Below are 7,132 nucleotides of genomic sequence, written 5' to 3'. Positions count from 1 at the left end.
ATTCCACACTGTGAACTTTGTCTTGTTGTATATTATCACCTGTGAATGGTACAGTATAATTTCATCCCTGTGAATTGGTATATATCACCTGTGAATGGTGCATTATCACCTGTGAATTGTATATTATCACCTGTGAATGGTGCATTATCACCTGTGAATTGTATATTATCACCTGTGAATGGTGCATTTATCACCTGTGAATGGTGGATTTATCACCTGTGAATGGTGAATGGTGCATTATCACCTGTGAATTGGTATATTATCACTTTGAATGGGCATTATACCTGGAATTGTATATTATCACCTGTGAATGGTACATTATCACATGTGAATTGTATATTATCACCTGTGAATGGTGCATTATCACCTGTGAATTGTATATTATCACCTGTGAATGGTGCATTATCACCTGTGAATTGTATATTATCACCTGTGAATGGTGCATTATCACCTGTGAATTGTATATTATCACCTGTGAATGGTGCATTATCACCTGTGAATTGTATATTATCACCTGTGAATGGTACATTATCACATGTGAATTGTATATTATCACCTGTGAATGGTGCATTATCACCTGTGAATGGTGCATTATCACCTGTGAATGGTGCATTATCACCTGTGAATTGTATATTATCACTTTTGAATGGTGCATTATCACCTGTGAATTGTATATTATCACCTGTGAATGGTACATTATCACATGTGAATTGTATATTATCACCTGTGAATGGTGCATTATCACCTGTGAATTGTATATTATCACCTGTGAATGGTGCATTATCACCTGTGAATTGTATATTATCACCTGTGAATGGTGCATTATCACCTGTGAATTGTATATTATCACCTGTGAATGGTGCATTATCACCTGTGAATTGTATATTATAACTTTTGAATGGTGCATTATCACCTGTGAATTGTATATTATCACCTGTGAATGGTGCATTATCAACTGTGAATTGTATATTATCACCTGTGAATGGTGCTTTATCACCTGTGAATTGTATATTATCACCTGTGAATGGTGCATAATCACATGTGAATGGTGCATTATCACCTGTGAATTGTATATTATCACCTGTGAACTGTATATTATCACCTGTGAATGGTGCATTATCACCTGTGAATTGTATATTACCACCTGTGAATGGTGCATTATCACCTGTGAATTGTATATTATCACCTGTGAATGGTGAATTATCACCTGTGAATTGTATATTATCACCTGTGAATGGTGCATTATCACCTGTGAATTGTATATTATCACCTGTGACTGGTGCATTATCACCTGTGAATTGTATATTATCACCTGTGAATGGGGTATTATCACCTGTGAATTGTACATTATCACCTGTGAATGGTGCATTATCACCTGTGAATTGTATATTATCACCTGTGAATGGTGTATTATCACCTGTGAATGGTGCATTATCACCTGTGAATTGTATATTATCACCTGTGAATGGTGCATTATCACCTGTGAATTGTATATTATCACCGGTGAATGGTGCATTATCACCTGTGCATGGTGCATTATTACATGTGAATGGTGCATTATCACCTGTGAATGGTGCATTATCACATGTGAATGGTGCAGTATCACCTGTGAATGGTGCATTATCACATATGCATGGTGCATTATCACCTGTGAATGGTGCATTATCACCTGTGAATGGTGCATTATCACCTGTGAATGTACATTATCACATGTGAATGGTGCATTGTCACCTGTGAATGGTGCATTATCACCTGTGAATGGTGCATTATCACCTGTGAATGGTGCATGATCACCTGTGAATGGTACCCAGCTTGTGTGCAGAAAGCCAAGATACATCGCAAGCTTTTTTTTGCGACTTTTTCAAATCATAGTCTCACACCTGATGCAGGCTAACCCATAGGCCTGTATGTATCACAACTAAAGTCACCAAATATTCAAATGAAGCACATTTAATCCGCTGTACAACCCGTGTAAAGCCTAACTGGCATACATTGGCGGCACGTGAGTTTCAAGTTTGGGGAAGATAATTTTCACCATTAAAATGCACCTTCATAATAAAAGCATTACACGGATAATCGCATTTGCGGTTACTTTTTTGAGAATGGTGTTTTCCCGCTAATTGATTGCATTTTGAAACATTCTCGCTTATATCCTTCTGCCGTGTGCGCATCGCTGAGCTCATAATGTGAAGAAATAATGTTTAAGCCTCATAGTTTATTAACATTACAAGCTAAACGTTCTGATCTGTGGCATCAGCCTCATTGCTTTTAAAAGGTGTTTTTACGCTAGCGGTGGTATTAATTTGGGATCTATCGAATCCCACAACTTTCCCAGACTATGTTTGTAAATATTTATTTCTCACACAGAATAGAACAGGTCGACTTTTTTGCTATGGGGGTATAGTAGATTGACATTGGCTAGTGCTTTTGCGGTTCGTTAGGCCTACTGATCTTATTGGCTGATGAAAGTTCTTCCAATATCTTCAATATGCGCCTTTGCAATTGGATAAGATGAAAGTACGCAGTGGCGTCACCCGATGTGAACATAGATGTTCCGCACAGATTCTGTCAGATCTGACAGTGAATCTCAGTAAGACAAAAATACTGGTGTTCCAAAAGTCCAAGGAGTGAAACAGCACTACAGGAGTTCAAGGCATCTGTCACTAAATGGATGGATGGATGGATAAGAGAGAGGAGGAAGCAGAGAGAAAGAGAGAGAAAGCAAAAGAAAGGGAGCGAGAGTCAAAGCAGTGAAGAAAACTGTGGGGCTTTAGTAATTGGACCTCCCCATGGAGGAACAGGTGAGAGAGAGAGTGAGAGAGAGAGAGTAAGAGAGGTAGCAAGGAAAACAGGGAGAGAGGGAGGGAGATGGGGAGGGAGGGAGGGAGATGGAGAGGGAGGGAGAGAGAGAGAGAGAGGGAGAGTGGGAGAGTGGGAGAGAGAGAGAGAGAGAGAGAGAGAGAGAGAGAGAGAGAGAGAGAGAGAGAGAGAGAGAGAGAGAGAGAGAGAGAGAGAAATCAACAAACAAAAGAGGGATAGTCACATGCAAACAAGCATAAAAACAAACCATTTACATTGAATCCTCAACAAACACATTATACACGGCACCCAAATCCCCAAAACATATGCACGCACGCACGCACGCACGCACGCACGCACGCACGCACGCACGCACGCACGCACGCACGCACGCACGCACGCACGCACGCACGCACGCACGCACGCACGCACGCACGCACGCACGCACACACACACACACACACACACACACACACACACACACACACACACACACACACACAGTAAACAGCCACAAGGGCATATTGAAAAATTCTCTCTCAGACCTTTAGCTAAACAACATGGCCGCCTCATCTCTACACAATCATATCTCCTTCTCTTACTGTGAGACCTTAACCATAGCTTTAATTATCAAGGTCATTTATATATTATGGATTAGTAAAAGACAGGTTTGAAAGGACAGACACGCAGACTGTGTTTGCAGTTTTTTTCCCTGGAATTTTATTGGTGTTATTTGTATAAAGTTTGACATTTTGGAGGAGCTCCTGTGAGCTCCCAGTAGGGGAATGTGCTGTAGTTTATGCTGTGGCATTTAGCCTGTGTTATGTGGCTTTGGCCATGTGTTTTAGTTAACGGGGAACAAACAGGGAGAGCTAGCTAGACAGACAGACATTTTTCAAGAAGTGTGTGTTTGTGTGTCTGTGTTTGTTTGTGCGTTTGTGCGTTTGCGTACCACAGGGGGGGCTAGCTAGACAGACAGACAGACAGACAGACAGACAGACAGACAGACAGACAGACAGACAGACAGACAGACAGACAGACAGACAGACAGACAGACAGACAGACAGACAGACAGACAGACAGACAGACAGACAGACAGACAGTCAGTTTGAATGTGGTTTGTATGTATTTAACTTGACGTGTGAATGAAGGCTGAGATGTGGTTTGTATGTATTTAACTTGACGTGTGAATGAAGGCTGAGATGTGGTTTGTATGTATTTAACTTGACGTGTGAATGAAGGCTGAGATGTGGTTTGTATGTATTTAACTTGATGTGTGAATGAAGGCTGAGATGTGGTTTGTATGTATTTAACTTGACGTTTGAATATCACTGCAGGTCCATTATATTCCTTTACTTTACCAGTGAATGAAGGACCAAGATGATGTCTACTGTAACAGCTGCCTGGGATAGACACACAACGTACAGTGTTTTAAAATGAATTTCATCTTTATTTAACGAGGCGAGTCAGTTACGAACAGAATTCTTATTTACAATGACGGCCTACCGGGGAACAGTGGGTTAACTGTCTTGTTCAGGGGCAGAATGACATATCTATACCTTGTCATGCTCAGGGATTCGATCTAGCAAACCTTCGGTTACTGGCACAACGCTCTAACCACTAGGCTACCAGCCACCTCTACACTCTAACCACTAGACTACCTGCCACCTCTACACTCTAACCACTAGACTACTTGCCGCCCCTACGCTCTAACCACTAGGCTACCTGCCACCCCTACACTCTAACCACTAGGCTACCTGCCACCCCTACACTCTAACCACTAGGCTACCTGCCGCCCCTACGCTCTAACCACAAAGCTACCTGCCGCCTCTGCACTCTAACCGCTAGGCTACCTGCCGCCTCTACACTCTAACCACTAGGCTACCTGCCGCCCCTACACTCTAACCACTAGGCTACCTGCCGCCCCTACACTCTAACCACTAGGCTACCTGCCGCCCCTACACTCTAACCACTAGGCTACCTGCCGCCCCTACACTCTAACCACTAGGCTACCTGCCGCCCCTACACTCTAACCACTAGGCTACCTGCCGCCCCTACACTCTAACCACTAGGCTACCTGCCACCTCTACACTCTAACCACTAGACTACCTGCCACCTCTACACTCTAACCACTAGACTACTTGCCGCCCCTACGCTCTAACCACTAGGCTACCTGCCGCCCCTACACTCTAACCACTAGGCTACCTGCCGCCCCTACACTCTAACCACTAGGCTACCTGCCGCCTCTACACTCTAACCACTACGCTACCTGCCGCCTCTACACTCTAACCACTAGGCTACCTGCCGCCCCTACACTCTAACCACTAGGCTACCTGCCGCCCCTACACTCTAACCACTAGGCTACCTGCCGCCTCTACACTCTAACCACTAGGCTACCTGCCGCCCCTACACTCTAACCACTAGGCTACCTGCCACCTCTACACTCTAACCACTAGGCTACCTGCCGCCCCTACACTCTAACCACTAGACTACCTGCCACCTCCACACTCTAACCACTAGGCTACCTGCCACCTCTACACTCTAACCACTAGGCTACCTCCCACCTCTACACTCTAACCACTAGGCTACCTGCCGCCCCTACACTCTAACCACTAGGCTACCTGCCACCTCTACATTCTAACCACTAGGCTACCTGCCGCCCCTACACTCTAACCACTAGGCTACCTGCCGCCCCTACACTCTAACCACTAGGCTACCTGCCGCCTCTACACTCTAACCACTAGGCTATCTGCCGCCCCTACACTCTAACCACTAGGCTACCTGCCGCCTCTACACTCTAACCACTAGGCTACCTGCCGCCCCTACACTCTAACCACTAGGCTACCTGCCGCCTCTACACTCTAACCACTAGGCTACCTGCCGCCCCTACACTCTAACCACTAGGCTACCTGCCGCCTCTACACTCTAACCACTAGGCTACCTGCCGCCCCTACACTCTAACCACTAGACTACCTGCCGCCCCTACACTCTAACCACTAGGCTACCTGCCGCCCCTACACTCTAACCACTAGGCTACCTGCCGCCCCTACACTCTAACCACTAGGCTACCTGCCACCTCTACACTCTAACCACTAGGCTACCTGCCACCTCTACACTCTAACCACTAGGCTACCTGCCGCCCCTACACTCTAACCACTAGGCTACCTGCCTCCTCTACACTCTAACCACTAGGCTACCTGCCACCTCTACACTCTAACCACTAGGCTACCTGCCGCCCCTACACTCTAACCACTAGGCTACCTGCCGCCTCTACACTCTAACCACTAGGCTACCTGCCGCCCCTACACTCTAACCACTAGGCTACCTGCCGCCTCTACACTCTAACCACTAGGCTACCTGCCGCCCCTACACTCTAACCACTAGGCTACCTGCCGCCTCTACACTCTAACCACTAGGCTACCTGCCGCCCCTACACTCTAACCACTAGGCTACCTGCCGCCTCTACACTCTAACCACTAGGCTACCTGCCGCCCCTACACTCTAACCACTAGGCTACCTGCCACCTCTACACTCTAACCACTAGGCTACCTGCCGCCTCTATACTCTAACCACTAGACTACCTGCCACCCCTACACTCTAACCACTAGGCTACCTGCCGCCCCTACACTCTAACCACTAGGCTACCTGCCGCCTCTACACGCTAACCACTAGGCTACCTGCCGCCCCTACACTCTAACCACTAGGCTACCTGCCGCCCCTACACTCTAACCACTAGGCTACCTGCCGCCCCTACACTCTAACCACTAGGCTACCTGCCGCCTCTACACTCTAACCACTAGGCTACCTGCCGCCCCTACACTCTAACCACTAGGCTACCTGCCGCCCCTACACTCTAACCACTAGGCTACCTGCCGCCCCTACACTCTAACCACTAGGCTACCTGCCGCCTCTACACTCTAACCACTAGGCTACCTGCCGCCCCTACACTCTAACCACTAGGCTACCTGCCGCCCCTACACTCTAACCACTAGGCTACCTGCCGCCCCTACACTCTAACCACTAGGCTACCTGCCGCCCCTACACTCTAACCACTAGGCTACCTGCCGCCCCTACACTCTAACCACTAGGCTACCTGCCGCCCCTACACTCTAACCACTAGGCTACCTGCCGCCTCTACACTCTAACCACTAGGCTACCTGCCGCCCCTACACTCTAACCACTAGGCTACCTGCCGCCCCTACACTCTAACCACTAGGCTACCTGCCGCCTCTACACTCTAACCACTAGGCTACCTGCCGCCCCTACACTCTAACCACTAGGCTACCTGCCGCCCCTACACTCTAACCACTAGGCTACCTGCCGCCCCTACACT

This window comes from Salvelinus namaycush, chromosome 7 (assembly GCF_016432855.1).
Source record: "Salvelinus namaycush isolate Seneca chromosome 7, SaNama_1.0, whole genome shotgun sequence".
Lineage (NCBI taxonomy): Eukaryota > Metazoa > Chordata > Actinopteri > Salmoniformes > Salmonidae > Salvelinus > Salvelinus namaycush.
Note: the sequence above shows the minus strand (reverse complement) of the source record.